The 16275-nt window shown below is 43.5% G+C and overlaps 1 long non-coding RNA gene across 1 annotated transcript in view; it reads left to right on the top strand.

Annotated features, from left to right (window-relative positions):
• Positions 1-16275, top strand: part of LOC307181498 — a 1015396-nt gene that overhangs the window by 263133 nt on the left and 735988 nt on the right. The gene's annotated exons all lie outside the window — the stretch shown is intronic.

The raw sequence follows: 16275 nt of genomic DNA, 5'->3' as shown, positions 1-16275 counted from the left end.
GACACCTCCAGCTAGTCTCTCATTGGTTCTCCCTATTCCTGTTCATCTTCCGCAGAAATTGCAAACTGGTTCAAACAAGAGTTTAAAGGCACTGACTCTCAAAGTGGGGAGAGTGTTAGTAAAGAGTCTGGAATGTTGCACCCGAGTACCAGGGGAGGAAAACTGAGACATATTTGAACACGTCTCCCGTTCACACGGTTGATCATACTCTGGGTTCCACATGCATGTTTTAGCTGAAGGAAGAATACCTTAAACCTGGAGAGTTGAGACCCGTGTAATGGGTACCATGCAATATGACTTCAAAGGGTCTTCATTTGAGCACCGAACCTCTCCAATCCTATCACTGCTGCGTTTATGCCCCTGTACACATGCTTGATTCTCCTTTGGATACATAGCAATCCATAGGTTTTAAGATAGTTACTAGTCAGGTACATTCTTAGGCGTTTAACATGGGGTGTTGAGTCCATTTCGTTGAGCAAGGATTAGCTCTTGTCTATTCCATATTTGGCTTAAGGAACTTTATCTGTGCTCATTTCAATCTCTGGTTTTATGCAGCACCCCAAATCACCTTTCCCCTTAAGCAAGCATAAGTTGGTTTTCTAAATTTGAGACCCTGTTCTGTTTTGGAATTCAGTTCCTGTGTAGCCAAGTTTACATTCCGTGTAATAGTGATATCTTATGATGTTTCTTTTTCTGTGTGACTTATTTCAGTTAGAATCATCGTACCTGAATCCACTCATTATGCTGCTACGGGCCTGATGACATAGATTTCATTGCTGAGTGATACTGCATTGTACGTAAGTACCACAAGTTCTTTATCCATTTTTCACTTTCTGTGATATTGAACTTGTGCGGTAAACGAGGTTCTTGTAAACAGAGGCGTCCCAAACTTTGGGGTGGCTGTGTCTTTTTGATTTTAATTTCCCTAAGCTATAGGACCATAAGTGGAAGTGACCTTGGCTCTGTTGCTTTGTTTTTTAGATGTTTCAGGAAACACCATACACTTCTCCCGAGTGTCTGTTGGCAATTTACATCCCGCCCATCAACATAACAAGGCTCCCAGTTCTCCATGGCCTGTCCTGCCTTTCTGGATTTTACACTTTTTTCAGATGGCCCTTTTGACCGGGGGGAAGTGAGACTTCATTGTACTGCAGATTTCCTTTGCAAGTTTGCTTGGTTGGCCAAAAAGGGCGTATGCGTTTTTTCCTGAATATATTCAGGAAAAAACGCATACGCCCTTTTTGGCCAAGTGCATCATTGTGGACGTTCTGCCCCTTTTCCTATGCTTTCAATGCAATTCCAGTCTACCTCCTGAAATCGGTTTCCTGCAATTCTGCCCTTCTTTCAAGTCCTCTTGGCAGCCTTACTTCAGTATATTTTTGGATGATAGCTGTCATTTATAACTCTGCAGGTTTGTGAATTACAGTGCCCCTGAGCTCCTTTCTTCAACTCGCTTTCTTGTGAGCTGGCCGCAACACCGCAGGATGGCTTCAGACCCTAATCTGGTTCCGGCACGGCACGCTGAGCCTTTGGTTATTTCCTCTTCCTGGTGGGAAATGAGAGTTAAATTTGCCCGTCCAGACACCTCCAGCTAGTCTCTCATTATGCTCGCTATTCCTGTTCATCTTCCGCAGAAATTGCAAACTGGGCCAAACAGGAGGTTAAAGGCGCTGACTCTCCAAGTGGGGAGAGTGTTAGTTAAGCATCTGGAATGTTGCACCCGAGTACCAGGGGAGGAACACTGAGACATATTTGAACACGTCTCCCATTCACACGGTTGATCGTACTCTGGGTTCCACATGCATGTTTTAGCTGAAGGAAGAATACCTTAAACCTGGAGAGTTGAGACCCGTGTAATGGAAACCATGCAATATGACTTCAAAGGGTCTTCATTTGCTCACCGAACCTCTCCAATCCTATCACTGCTGCGTTTATGCCCCTGCACACATGCTTGATTCTCTTTTGGAGACATAGCAATCCATAGGTTTTAAGATACTTACTAGTCAGGTACATTCTTAGGCGTTTAATATGCGGTGTTGAGTCCATTTCGTTGAGCAAGGAGTAGCTCTTGTCTATTCCATATTTGGCTTAAGGAACTTTATCTGTGCTCATTTCAATCTCTGGTTTTATGCAGCACCCCAACTCACCTTTACCCTTAAGCAAGCATAAGTTGGTTTTCTAAATTTGAGACCCTGTTCTGTTTTGGAATTCAGTTCCTGTGTAGCCAAGTTTACATTCCATGTATTACTGATATCTTATGATGTTTCTTTTTCTGTGTGACTTATTTCAGTTAGAATCATCATACCTGAATCCACTCATTGTGCTGCTAAGGGCCTGATGACATAGATTTCATTGCTGAGTGATATTGCTTTGTAAGTAAATACCACAACTTCTTTATCCATTTTTCACTTTCTGCGATGTTGAACTTGTACTGTAAACGAGGTTCTTGTAAACAGAGGTGTCCCAAACTTTGGGGTGGCTGTATCTTTTTGATTTTAATTTCCCTAAGCTATAGGACCATAATTGGAAGTGCCCTAGGCTCTGTTGCTTTGTTTTTTAGATGTTTCAGGAAACACCATACACTTCTCCCGAGTGTCTGTTGGCAAGTTACATCCCGCCCATCAGCATAACAAGGCTCCCAGTTCTCCATGGCCTGTCCTGCCTTTCTGGATTTTACACTTTTTTCAGATGGCCCTTTTGACCGGGGGGAAGTGAGACTTCATTGTAGTGCAGATTTCCTTTGCAAGCTTGCTTGGTTGGCCAAAAAGGGCGTATGCGTTTTTTCCTGAATATATTCAGGAAAAAACGCATACGCCCTTTTTGGCCAAGTGCATCATTGTGGACGTTCTGCCTCTTTTCCTATGCTTTCAATGCAATTCCAGTCTACCTCCTGAAATCGGTTTCCTGCAATTCTGCCCCGCTTTCAAGTCCTCTTGGCAGCCTTATTTCAGTATATTTTTGGATGATAGCTGTCATTTATAACTCTGCAGGTTTGTGAATTACAGTGCCCCTGAGCTCCTTTCTTCAACTCGCTTTCTTGTGAGCTGGCCGCAACACCGCAGGATGGCTTCAGGCCCTAATCTGGTCCCGGCACGGCACGCTGAGCCTTTGGTTAATTCCTCTTCCTGGTGGGAAATGAGAGTTAAATTTACACGTCCAGACACCTCCAGCTAGTCTCTCATTGGTTCTCGCTATTCCTGTTCATCTTCCGCAGAAATTGCAAACTGGGCCAAACAGGAGGTTAAAGGGACTGACTCTCCAAGTGGGGAGAGTGTTAGTAAAGCGTCTGGAATGTTGCACCCGAGTACCAGGGGAGGAAAACTGAGACATATTTGAACACGTCTCCCGATCACATGGTTGATCATACTCTAGGTTCCACATGCATGTTTTAGCTGAAGGAAGAATACCTTAAACCTGGGTAGTTGAAACCCGTGGAATGGGTACCATGCAATATGACTTCAAAGGGTCTTCATTTGCTCACCGAACCTCTCCAATCCTATCACTGCTGCGTTTATGTCCCTGTACACATGTTTGATTCTCTTTCGGAGACATAGCAATCCATAGGTTTTAAGATACTTACTAGTCAGGTACATTCTTAGGCGTTTAATATGCGGTGTTGAGTCCATTTCGTTGAGCAAGGAGTAGCTCTTGTCTATTCCATATTTGGCTTAAGGAACTTTATCTGTGCTCATTTCAATCTCTGGTTTTATGCAGCACCCCAACTCACCTTTCCCCTTAAGCAAGCATAAGTTGGTTTTCTAAATTTGAGACCCTGTTCTGTTCTGTAATTCAGTTCCTGTGTAGCCAAGTTTACATTCCGTGTAGTACTGATATCTTATGATGATTCTTTTTCTGTGTGACTTATTTCAGTTAGAATCATCATACCTGAATCAACTCATTGTGCTGCTAAGGGCCTGATGACATAGAGTTCATGGCTGAGTGATATTGCTTTGTAAGTAAATACCACAACTTCTTTATCCATTTTTCACTTTCTGTGATATTGAACTTGTACGGTAAACGAGGTTCTTGTAAACAGAGGCGTCCCAAACTTTGGGGTGGCTGTGTCTTTTTGATTTTAATTTCCCTAAGCTATAGGACCATAAGTGGAAGTGACCTTGGCTCTGTTGCTTTGTTTTTTAGATGTTTCAGGAAACACCATACACTTCTCCCGAGTGTCTGTTGGCAATTTACATCCCGCCCATCAGCATAACAAGGCTCCCAGTTCTCCATGGCCTGTCCTGCCTTTCTGGATTTTACACTTTTTTCAGATGGCCCTTTTGACCGCGGGGAAGTGAGACTTCATTGTAGTGCAGATTTCCTTTGCAAGTTTGCTTGGTTGGCCAAAAAGGGCGTATGCGTTTTTTCCTGAATATATTCAGGAAAAAACGCATACGCCCTTTTTGGCCAAGTGCATCATTGTGGACGTTCTGCCTCTTTTCCTATGCTTTCAATGCAATTCCAGTCTACCTCCTGAAATCGGTTTCCTGCAATTCTGCGCCGCTTTCAAGTCCTCTTGGCAGCCTTACTTCAGTATATTTTTGGACGATAGCTGTCATTTATAACTCTGCAGGTTTGTGAATTACAGTGCCCCTGAGCTCCTTTCTTCAACTCGCTTTCTTTTGAGCTGGCCGCAACACCGCAGGATGGCTTCCGGCCCTAATCTGGTTCCAGCATGGCACGTTGAGCCTTTGGTTATTTCCTCTTCCTGGTGGGAAATGAGAGTTAAATTTGCCCGTCCAGACACCTCCAGCTAGTCTCTCATTGGTTCTCCCTATTCCTGTTCATCTTCCGCAGAAATTGCAAACTGGTTCAAACAAGAGTTTAAAGGCACTGACTCTCAAAGTGGGGAGAGTGTTAGTAAAGAGTCTGGAATGTTGCACCCGAGTACCAGGGGAGGAAAACTGAGACATATTTGAACACGTCTCCCGTTCACACGGTTGATCATACTCTGGGTTCCACATGCATGTTTTAGCTGAAGGAAGAATACCTTAAACCTGGAGAGTTGAGACCCGTGTAATGGGTACCATGCAATATGACTTCAAAGGGTCTTCATTTGAGCACCGAACCTCTCCAATCCTATCACTGCTGCGTTTATGCCCCTGTACACATGCTTGATTCTCCTTTGGATACATAGCAATCCATAGGTTTTAAGATAGTTACTAGTCAGGTACATTCTTAGGCGTTTAACATGGGGTGTTGAGTCCATTTCGTTGAGCAAGGATTAGCTCTTGTCTATTCCATATTTGGCTTAAGGAACTTTATCTGTGCTCATTTCAATCTCTGGTTTTATGCAGCACCCCAAATCACCTTTCCCCTTAAGCAAGCATAAGTTGGTTTTCTAAATTTGAGACCCTGTTCTGTTTTGGAATTCAGTTCCTGTGTAGCCAAGTTTACATTCCGTGTATTAGTGATATCTTATGATGTTTCTTTTTCTGTGTGACTTATTTCAGTTAGAATCATCGTACCTGAATCCACTCATTATGCTGCTACGGGCCTGATGACATAGATTTCATTGCTGAGTGATACTGCATTGTACGTAAGTACCACAAGTTCTTTATCCATTTTTCACTTTCTGTGATATTGAACTTGTGCGGTAAACGAGGTTCTTGTAAACAGAGGCGTCCCAAACTTTGGGGTGGCTGTGTCTTTTTGATTTTAATTTCCCTAAGCTATAGGACCATAAGTGGAAGTGACCTTGGCTCTGTTGCTTTGTTTTTTAGATGTTTCAGGAAACACCATACACTTCTCCCGAGTGTCTGTTGGCAATTTACATCCCGCCCATCAACATAACAAGGCTCCCAGTTCTCCATGGCCTGTCCTGCCTTTCTGGATTTTACACTTTTTTCAGATGGCCCTTTTGACCGGGGGGAAGTGAGACTTCATTGTACTGCAGATTTCCTTTGCAAGTTTGCTTGGTTGGCCAAAAAGGGCGTATGCGTTTTTTCCTGAATATATTCAGGAAAAAACGCATACGCCCTTTTTGGCCAAGTGCATCATTGTGGACGTTCTGCCTCTTTTCCTATGCTTTCAATGCAATTCCAGTCTACCTCCTGAAATCGGTTTCCTGCAATTCTGCCCTTCTTTCAAGTCCTCTTGGCAGCCTTACTTCAGTATATTTTTGGATGATAGCTGTCATTTATAACTCTGCAGGTTTGTGAATTACAGTGCCCCTGAGCTCCTTTCTTCAACTCGCTTTCTTGTGAGCTGGCCGCAACACCGCAGGATGGCTTCAGACCCTAATCTGGTTCCGGCACGGCACGCTGAGCCTTTGGTTATTTCCTCTTCCTGGTGGGAAATGAGAGTTAAATTTGCCCGTCCAGACACCTCCAGCTAGTCTCTCATTATGCTCGCTATTCCTGTTCATCTACCGCAGAAATTGCAAACTGGGCCAAAGAGGAGGTTAAAGGCGCTGACTCTCCAAGTGGGGAGAGTGTTAGTTAAGCATCTGGAATGTTGCACCCGAGTACCAGGGGAGGAACACTGAGACATATTTGAACACGTCTCCCATTCACACGGTTGATCGTACTCTGGGTTCCACATGCATGTTTTAGCTGAAGGAAGAATACCTTAAACCTGGAGAGTTGAGACCCGTGTAATGGAAACCATGCAATATGACTTCAAAGGGTCTTCATTTGCTCACCGAACCTCTCCAATCCTATCACTGCTGCGTTTATGCCCCTGCACACATGCTTGATTCTCTTTTGGAGACATAGCAATCCATAGGTTTTAAGATACTTACTAGTCAGGTACATTCTTAGGCGTTTAATATGCGGTGTTGAGTCCATTTCGTTGAGCAAGGAGTAGCTCTTGTCTATTCCATATTTGGCTTAAGGAACTTTATCTGTGCTCATTTCAATCTCTGGTTTTATGCAGCACCCCAACTCACCTTTACCCTTAAGCAAGCATAAGTTGGTTTTCTAAATTTGAGACCCTGTTCTGTTTTGGAATTCAGTTCCTGTGTAGCCAAGTTTACATTCCATGTATTACTGATATCTTATGATGTTTCTTTTTCTGTGTGACTTATTTCAGTTAGAATCATCATACCTGAATCCACTCATTGTGCTGCTAAGGGCCTGATGACATAGATTTCATTGCTGAGTGATATTGCTTTGTAAGTAAATACCACAACTTCTTTATCCATTTTTCACTTTCTGCGATGTTGAACTTGTACTGTAAACGAGGTTCTTGTAAACAGAGGTGTCCCAAACTTTGGGGTGGCTGTATCTTTTTGATTTTAATTTCCCTAAGCTATAGGACCATAATTGGAAGTGCCCTAGGCTCTGTTGCTTTGTTTTTTAGATGTTTCAGGAAACACCATACACTTCTCCCGAGTGTCTGTTGGCAAGTTACATCCCGCCCATCAGCATAACAAGGCTCCCAGTTCTCCATGGCCTGTCCTGCCTTTCTGGATTTTACACTTTTTTCAGATGGCCCTTTTGACCGGGGGGAAGTGAGACTTCATTGTAGTGCAGATTTCCTTTGCAAGCTTGCTTGGTTGGCCAAAAAGGGCGTATGCGTTTTTTCCTGAATATATTCAGGAAAAAACGCATACGCCCTTTTTGGCCAAGTGCATCATTGTGGACGTTCTGCCTCTTTTCCTATGCTTTCAATGCAATTCCAGTCTACCTCCTGAAATCGGTTTCCTGCAATTCTGCCCCGCTTTCAAGTCCTCTTGGCAGCCTTATTTCAGTATATTTTTGGATGATAGCTGTCATTTATAACTCTGCAGGTTTGTGAATTACAGTGCCCCTGAGCTCCTTTCTTCAACTCGCTTTCTTGTGAGCTGGCCGCAACACCGCAGGATGGCTTCAGGCCCTAATCTGGTCCCGGCACGGCACGCTGAGCCTTTGGTTAATTCCTCTTCCTGGTGGGAAATGAGAGTTAAATTTACACGTCCAGACACCTCCAGCTAGTCTCTCATTGGTTCTCGCTATTCCTGTTCATCTTCCGCAGAAATTGCAAACTGGGCCAAACAGGAGGTTAAAGGGACTGACTCTCCAAGTGGGGAGAGTGTTAGTAAAGCGTCTGGAATGTTGCACCCGAGTACCAGGGGAGGAAAACTGAGACATATTTGAACACGTCTCCCGATCACATGGTTGATCATACTCTAGGTTCCACATGCATGTTTTAGCTGAAGGAAGAATACCTTAAACCTGGGTAGTTGAAACCCGTGGAATGGGTACCATGCAATATGACTTCAAAGGGTCTTCATTTGCTCACCGAACCTCTCCAATCCTATCACTGCTGCGTTTATGTCCCTGTACACATGTTTGATTCTCTTTCGGAGACATAGCAATCCATAGGTTTTAAGATACTTACTAGTCAGGTACATTCTTAGGCGTTTAATATGCGGTGTTGAGTCCATTTCGTTGAGCAAGGAGTAGCTCTTGTCTATTCCATATTTGGCTTAAGGAACTTTATCTGTGCTCATTTCAATCTCTGGTTTTATGCAGCACCCCAACTCACCTTTCCCCTTAAGCAAGCATAAGTTGGTTTTCTAAATTTGAGACCCTGTTCTGTTCTGTAATTCAGTTCCTGTGTAGCCAAGTTTACATTCCGTGTAGTACTGATATCTTATGATGATTCTTTTTCTGTGTGACTTATTTCAGTTAGAATCATCATACCTGAATCAACTCATTGTGCTGCTAAGGGCCTGATGACATAGAGTTCATGGCTGAGTGATATTGCTTTGTAAGTAAATACCACAACTTCTTTATCCATTTTTCACTTTCTGTGATATTGAACTTGTACGGTAAACGAGGTTCTTGTAAACAGAGGCGTCCCAAACTTTGGGGTGGCTGTGTCTTTTTGATTTTAATTTCCCTAAGCTATAGGACCATAAGTGGAAGTGACCTTGGCTCTGTTGCTTTGTTTTTTAGATGTTTCAGGAAACACCATACACTTCTCCCGAGTGTCTGTTGGCAATTTACATCCCGCCCATCAGCATAACAAGGCTCCCAGTTCTCCATGGCCTGTCCTGCCTTTCTGGATTTTACACTTTTTTCAGATGGCCCTTTTGACCGCGGGGAAGTGAGACTTCATTGTAGTGCAGATTTCCTTTGCAAGTTTGCTTGGTTGGCCAAAAAGGGCGTATGCGTTTTTTCCTGAATATATTCAGGAAAAAACGCATACGCCCTTTTTGGCCAAGTGCATCATTGTGGACGTTCTGCCTCTTTTCCTATGCTTTTAATGCAATTCCAGTCTACCTCCTGAAATCGGTTTCCTGCAATTCTGCGCCGCTTTCAAGTCCTCTTGGCAGCCTTACTTCAGTATATTTTTGGACGATAGCTGTCATTTATAACTCTGCAGGTTTGTGAATTACAGTGCCCCTGAGCTCCTTTCTTCAACTCGCTTTCTTGTGAGCTGGCCGCAACACCGCAGGATGGCTTCCGGCCCTAATCTGGTTCCAGCATGGCACGTTGAGCCTTTGGTTATTTCCTCTTCCTGGTGGGAAATGAGAGTTAAATTTGCCCGTCCAGACACCTCCAGCTAGTCTCTCATTGGTTCTCCCTATTCCTGTTCATCTTCCGCAGAAATTGCAAACTGGTTCAAACAAGAGTTTAAAGGCACTGACTCTCAAAGTGGGGAGAGTGTTAGTAAAGAGTCTGGAATGTTGCACCCGAGTACCAGGGGAGGAAAACTGAGACATATTTGAACACATCTCCCGTTCACACGGTTGATCATACTCTGGGTTCCACATGCATGTTTTAGCTGAAGGAAGAATACCTTAAACCTGGAGAGTTGAGACCCGTGGAATGGGTACCATGCAATATGACTTCAAAGGGTCTTCATTTGAGCACCGAACCTCTCCAATCCTATCACTGCCGCGTTTATGCCCCTGTATACATGCTTGATTCTCTTTTGGATACATAGCAATCCATAAGTTTTAAGATAGTTACTAGTCAGGTACATTCTTAGGCGTTTAATATGGGGTGTTGAGTCCATTTCGTTGAGCAAGGATTAGCTCTTGTCTATTCCATATTTGGCTTAAGGAACTTTATCTGTGCTCATTTCAATCTCTGGTTTTATGCAGCACCCCAAATCACCTTTCCCCTTAAGCAAGCATAAGTTGGTTTTCTAAATTTGAGACCCTGTTCTGTTTTGGAATTCAGTTCCTGTGTAGCCAAGTTTACATTCCGTGTATTAGTGATATCTTATGATGTTTCTTTTTCTGTGTGACTTATTTCAGTTAGAATCATCGTACCTGAATCCACTCATTATGCTGCTACGGGCCTGATGACATAGATTTCATTGCTGAGTGATACTGCATTGTACATAAGTACCACAAGTTCTTTATCCATTTTTCACTTTCTGTGATATTGAACTTGTGCGGTAAACGAGGTTCTTGTAAACAGAGGCGTCCCAAACTTTGGGGTGGCTGTGACTTTTTGATTTTAATTTCCCTAAGCTATAGGACCATAAGTGGAAGTGACCTTGGCTCTGTTGCTTTGTTTTTTAGATGTTTCAGGAAACACCATACACTTCTCCCGAGTGTCTGTTGGCAATTTACATCCCGCCCATCAACATAACAAGGCTCCCAGTTCTCCATGGCCTGTCCTGCCTTTCTGGATTTTACACTTTTTTCAGATGGCCCTTTTGACCGGGGGGAAGTGAGACTTAATTGTACTGCAGATTTCCTTTGCAAGTTTGCTTGGTTGGCCAAAAAGGGCGTATGCGTTTTTTCCTGAATATATTCAGGAAAAAACGCATACGCCCTTTTTGGCCAAGTGCATCATTGTGGACGTTCTGCCCCTTTTCCTATGCTTTCAATGCAATTCCAGTCTACCTCCTGAAATCGGTTTCCTGCAATTCTGCCCCGCTTTCAAGTCCTCTTGGCAGCCTTACTTCAGTATATTTTTGGACGATAGCTGTCATTTATAACTCTGCAGGTTTGTGAATTACAGTGCCCCTGAGCTCCTTTCTTCAACTCGCTTTCTTGTGAGCTGGCCGCAACACCGCAGGATGGCTTCAGGCCCTAATCTGATCCCGGCACGGCACGCTGAGCCTTTGGTTAATTCCTCTTCCTGGTGGGAAATGAGAGTTAAATTTACACGTCCAGACACCTCCAGCTAGTCTCTCACTGTTTCTCGCTATTCCAGTTCATCTTCCGCAGAAATTGCAAACTGGGCCAAACAGGAGGTTAAAGGGACTGACTCTCCAAGTGGGGAGAGTGTTAGTAAAGCGTCTGGAATGTTGCACCCGAGTATCAGGGGAGGAAAACTGAGACATATTTGAACACGTCTCCCGATCACATGGTTGATCATACTCTGGGTTCCACATGCATGTTTTAGCTGAAGGAAGAATACCTTAAACCTGGGTAGTTGAAACCCGTGGAATCGGTACCATGCAATATGACTTCAAAGGGTCTTCATTTGATCACCGAACCTCTCCAATCCTATCACTGCTGCGTTTATGTCCCTGTACACATGCTTGATTCTCTTTCGGAGACATAGCAATCCATAGGTTTTAAGATACTTACTAGACAGGTACATTCTTAGGCGTTTAATATGGCGTGTTGAGTCCATTACGTTGAGCAAGGAGTAGCTCTTGTCTATTCCATATTTGGCTTAAGGAACTTTATCTGTGCTCATTTCAATCTCTGGTTTTATGCAGCACCCCAACTCACCTTTCCCCTTAAGCAAGCATAAGTTGGTTTTCTAAATTTGAGACCCTGTTCTGTTTTGGAATTCAGTTCCTGTGTAGCCAAGTTTACATTCCGTGTATTAGTGATATCTTATGATGTTTCTTTTTCTCTGTGACTTATTTCAGTTAGAATCATCATACCTGAATCCACTCATTATGCTGCTACGGGCCTGATGACATAGATTTCATTGCTGAGTGATACTGCATTGTACGTAAGTACCACAAGTTCTTTATCCATTTTTCACTTTCTGCGATGTTGAATTTGTACGGTAAACGAGGTTCTTGTAAACAGAGGCGTCCCAAACTTTGGGGTGGCTGTGTCTTTTTGATTTTAATTTCCCTAAGCTATAGGACCATAAGTGGAAGTACCCTATGCTTTGTTGCTTTGTTTTTTAGATGTTTCAGGAAACACCATACACTTCTCCTGAGTGTGTGTTGGCAATTTACATCCCGCCCATCAGCATAACAAGGCTCCCTGTTCTCCATGGCCTGTCCTGCCTTTCTGGATTTTACACTTTTTTCAGATGGCCCTTTTGACTGGGGGGAAGTGAGACTTCATTGTAGTGCAGATTTCCTTTGCAAGCTTGCTTGGTTGGCCAAAAAGGGCGTATGCGTTTTTTCCTGAATATATTCAGGAAAAAACGCATACGCCCTTTTTGGCCAAGTACAGCATTGTGGACGTTCTGCCTCTTTTCCTATGCTTTCAATGCAATTCCAGTCTACCTCCTGAAATCGTTTTCCTACAATTCTGCCCCGCTTTCAAGTCCTCTTGGCAGCCTTACTTCAGTCTATTTTTGGACGATAGCTGTCATTTATAACTCTGCAGGTTTGTGAATTACAGTGCCCCTGAGCTCCTTTCTTCAACTCGCTTTCTTGTGAGCTAGCCGCAACACCGCAGGATGGCTTCAGGCCCTAATCTGGTTCCAGCACGGCACGCTGAGCCTTTGGTTAATTCCTCTTCCTGTTGGGAAATGAGAGTTAAATTTGCCCGTCCAGACACCTCCAGCCAATCTCTCATTGGTTCTCGCTATTCCAGTTCATCTTCCACAGAAATTGCAAACTGGGCCAAACAGGAGGTTAAAGGCGCTGACTCTCCAAGTGGGGAGAGTATTAGTAAAGCGTCTGGAATGTTGCACCCGAGTACCAGGGGAGGAAAACTGAGACATATTTGAACACGTCTCCCGATCACATGGTTGATCATACTCTGGATTCCACATGCATGTTTTAGCTGAAGGAAGAATACCTTAAACCTGGAGAGTTGAGACCCGTGGAATGGGTACCATGCAATATGACTTCAAAGGGTCTTCATTTGCTCACCGAACCTCTCCAATCCTATCACTGCTGCATTTATGCCCCTGTACACACGCTTGATTCTCTTTTGGAGACATAGCAATCCATAGGTTTTAAGATACTTACTAGTCAGGTACATTCTTAGGCGTTTAATATGCGGTGTTGAGTCCATTTTGTTGAGCAAGGAGTAGCTCTTTTCTATTCCATATTTGGCTTAAAGAACTTTATCTGTGCTCATTTCAATCTCTGGTTTTATGCAGCACCCCAACTCACCTTTCCCCTTAAGCAAGCATAAGTTGGTTTTCTAAATTTGAGACCCTGTTCTGTTCTGTAATTCAGTTCCTGTGTAGCCAAGTTTACATTCCGTGTATTACTGATATCTTATGATGTTTCTTTTTCTCTGTGACTTATTTCAATTAGAATCATCATACCTGAATCCACTCATTGTGCTGCTAAGGGCCTGATGACATAGATTTCATTGCTGAGTGATATTGCTTTGTAAGTAAATACCACAACTTCTTTATCAATTTTTCACTTTCTGCGATGTTGAACTTGTTCTGTAAACGAGGTTCTTGTAAACAGAGCCGTTCCAAACTTTGGGGTGGCTGTGTCTTTTTGATTTTAATTTCCCTAAGCTATAGGACCATAAGTGGAAGTGCCCTAGGCTCTGTTGCTTTGTTTTTTAGATGTTTCAGGAAACACCATATACTTCTCCTGTGTGTGTGTTGGCAATTTACATCCTGCCCATCAGCATAACAAGGCTCCCAGTTCTCCATGGCCTGTCCTGCCTTTCTGGATTTTACACTTTTTTCAGATGGCTCTTTTGACCGGGGGGAAGTGAGACTTCATTGTAGTGCAGATTTCCTTTGCAAACCTGCTTGGTTGGCCAAAAAGGGCGTATGCGTTTTTTTCTGGAATATATTCAGGAAAAAACGCATACGCCCTTTTTGGCCAAGTGCATAATTGTGGACTTTCTGCCTCTTTTCCTATGCTTTCAATGCAATTCCAGTCTACCTCCTGAAATCGGTTTCCTGCAATTCTGCCCCGCTTTCAAGTCCTCTTGGCAGACTTACTTCAGTATATTTTTGGACGATAGCTGTCATTTATAACTCTGCAGGTTTGTGAATTACAGTGCCCCTGAACTCCTTTCCTCAACTCGCTTTCTTTTGAGCTGACCTCAACACCGCAGGATGGCTTCAGGCCCTAATCTGGTTCCGGCACGGCACGCTGAGCCTTTGGTTATTTGCTCTTCCTGGTGGGAAATGTGAGTTAAATTTGCCCGTCCAGACACCTCCAGCTAGTCTCTCATTGGTTCTCCCTATTCCTGTTCATCTTCCGCAGAAATTGCAAACTGGGCCAAACAGGAGGTTAAAGGCGCTGACTCTCCAAGTGGGGAGAGTGTTAGTAAAGCGTCTGGAATGTTGCACCGAAGTACCAGGGGAGGAAAACTGAGACATATTTGAACACGTCTCCCGATCACATGGTTGATCATACTCTAGGTTCCACATGCATGTTTTAGCTGAAGGAAGAATACCTTAAACCTAGGTAGTTGAAACCCGTGGAATGGGTACCATGCAATATGACTTCAAAGGGTCTTCATTTGCTCACCGAACCTCTCCAATCCTAACACTGCTGCGTTTATGCCCCTGTACACACGTTTGATTCTCTTTTGGAGACATAGCAATCCATAGGTTTTAAGATACTTACTAGTCAGGTACATTCTTAGGCGTTTAATATGGGGTGTTGAGTGCATTTCGTTGAGCAAGAAGTAGCTCTTGTCTATTCCATATTTGGCTTAAGGAACTTTATCTGTGCTCATTTCAATCTCTGGTTTTATGCAGCACCCCAACTCACCTTTACCCTTAAGCAAGCATAAGTTGGTTTTCTAAATTAGAGACCCTGTTCTGTTCTGTAATTCAGTTCCTGTGTAGCCAAGTTTACATTCCGTGTATTAGTGATATCTTATGATGTTTCTTTTTCTGTGTGACTTATTTCAGTTAGAATCATCATACCTGAATCCATTCATTGTGCTGCTAAGGGCCTGATGACATAGATTTCATTGCTGAGTGATACTGCATTGTACGTAAGTACCACAAGTTCTTTATCCATTTTTCACTTTCTGTGATATTGAACTTGTACGGTAAACGAGGTTCTTGTAAACAGAGGCGTCCCAAACTTTGGGGTGGCTGTGTCTTTTTGATTTTAATTTCCCTAAGCTATAGGACCATAAGTGGAAGTGCCCTAGGCTCTGTTGCTTTGTTTTTTAGATGTTTCAGGAAACACCATACACTTCTCCTGAGTGTCTGTTGGCAATTTACATCCCGCCCATCAGCATAACAAGGCTCCCAGTTCTCCATGGCCTGTCCTGCCTTTCTGGATTTTACACTTTTTTCAGATGGCCCTTTTGACCGGGGGGAAGTGAGACTTCATTGTAGTGCAGATTTCCTTTGCAAGTTTGCTTGGTTGGCCAAAAAGGGCGTATGCGTTTTTTCCTGAATATATTCAGGAAAAAACGCATACGCCCTTTTTGGCCAAGTGCATCATTGTGGACGTTCTGCCTCTTTTCCTATGCTTTCAATGCAATTCCAGTCTACCTCCTGAAATCGGTTTCCTGCAATTCTGCCCCGCTTTCAAGTCCTCTTGGCAGCCTTACTTCAGTATATTTTTGGACGATAGCTGTCATTTATAACTCTGCAGGTTTGTGAATTACAGTGCCCCTGAGCTCCTTTCTTCAACTCGCTTTCTTGTGACCTGGCCGCAACACCGCAGGATGGCTTCAGGCCCTAATCTGATCCCGGCACGGCACGCTGAGCCTTTGGTTAATTCCTCTTCCTGGTGGGAAATGAGAGTTAAATTTACACGTCCAGACACCTCCAGCTAGTCTCTCATTGTTTCTCGCTATTCCTGTTCATCTTCCGCAGAAATTGCAAACTGGGCCAAACAGGAGGTTAAAGGGACTGACTCTCCAAGTCGGGAGAGTGTTAGTAAAGCGTCTGGAATGTTGCACCCGAGTACCAGGGTACGAAAACTGAGACATATTTGAACACGTCTCCTGATCACATGGTTGATCATACTCTAGGTTCCACATGCATGTTTTAGCTGAAGGAAGAATACCTTAAACCTGGGTAGTTGAAACCCGTGGAATGGGTACCATGCAATATGACTTCAAAGGGTCTTCATTTGCTCACCGAACCTCTCCAATCCTATCACTGCTGCGTTTATGTCCCTGTACACATGCTTGATTCTCTTTCGGAGACATAGCAATCCATAGGTTTTAAGATACTTACTAGTCAGGTACATTCTTAGGCGTTTAATATGCGGTGTTGAGTCCATTTCATTGAG

The sequence above is a fragment of the Stenella coeruleoalba genome, assembly GCF_951394435.1.
Source record: "Stenella coeruleoalba genome assembly, contig: scaffold_31, whole genome shotgun sequence".
NCBI lineage: Eukaryota > Metazoa > Chordata > Mammalia > Artiodactyla > Delphinidae > Stenella > Stenella coeruleoalba.
The sequence above is the reverse complement of the archived record's forward strand: the minus strand, read 5'-3'. Positions and strand labels throughout refer to the sequence as shown.